Source organism: Chaetura pelagica, unplaced genomic scaffold, assembly GCF_000747805.2.
Source record: "Chaetura pelagica isolate M959 unplaced genomic scaffold, ChaPel_1.0 scaffold72, whole genome shotgun sequence".
Classification (NCBI taxonomy): domain Eukaryota; kingdom Metazoa; phylum Chordata; class Aves; order Apodiformes; family Apodidae; genus Chaetura; species Chaetura pelagica.
Genome location: NW_009952560.1, coordinates 3,344,039 through 3,345,289, shown reverse-complemented (window position 1 = coordinate 3,345,289; position 1,251 = coordinate 3,344,039).

Here is a 1,251-nt window from a genome sequence, read left to right as displayed (position 1 = left end):
CCCTCTGAAGGATACGTTGGGACTCCTTGTCAGATCAGTTCTTGGGTGGAGCTTGCAGCAACTTGGGGTAAGTGCCATGCTCTTCCTCCCCTGACAGCAGGGCTGCTTTGTGCTGCACTACTCAAAATGGCTTGGTAAAGTCACAGAAACAGCTCAGCTCTTGAGGGAAGAGCTTCAGGGAAGTGAAAGCTGAGCTGAGAGTGCTCTCTGTTTTACCCAGGGACGTACAAATTGGATGTGTGTATTACAGGGTCCTTTTTTTTTATTATTATTTGGACCATTTTGCTCTTTTAAACCAGACAGTCTGTCTGTACAAGACGGACAATAAATAACTCTCTCAAGCACTGTGGAGAAATGGAAACTGCAGCTGAGAAATGATTTTGGGGAAAGGAAGAGAAAAAAGCACAAGCAAACTTGTGGAAGTGCAAATAGTCCTCTAAAGGATCAGCTAATGTACCAGTAAGTGTTTGGGGGGAGGAAGGAAGTTTGAAATTGAATTATAGGGTGTATGCTTGTGCTTGCAGAGGAATGTTTGTCATTAGAGTGCAGACTAAACTGAATGGCTGAGTTATCATAATAATTGTTTGTCTTGAAATCAGCCCTTGGATTTCTTGCTGTGAGCTGCATAAAGATGTTTCGTAGCTGTTTTCTGCCCAGAACTCTTTTTTCACATCCTAATCTAAGCCAGAATCCTTATGCTGTGTCGATGTACCTCTTTGCTGGTATAGGCTATGGACTCTGGCTGTAGTCCCAGCAAGGGAGATTTCTCTCCAGAGAAAACCTGTTAACCATTTGGAGGGAGTACATGTGAAAAAGACGGAGTTATTAACAAAAGATCTGCTTCAGGTTGGTAATTGTGGATTATTTTTTTTGCTGCCTCACAAACTGTGTGTGAATCTGCAGTTGTGCTCTGACCACAGATAGCTTGTGTTGGGTGTGGAGCTGGGGTGTATCCAGATGTACATGCAGAGATGTCTCAAAAGGGTGGAAAAGGAGTACAGGATGTATTAGATGAGCAGTGGGCTGGGCACTCTGAATACTGATGCTCTCTGTACATCAGATCTGGATCCAGCTTTGCTCTTGACAGAGCTGTGCTGTGCTCAGGCTCTGAGGGCTACAAGCATCCACATGGCAGCTGGGGTGTGTGTTTGCCTGTGCTGTGGAGCTGAAGTTCAAAGCCTGTGCTCATGTGGATAGCCAACAGCTCCAAACACTGGGGAGGGCCCACTCATTTTGCCTCAGGATGAAATG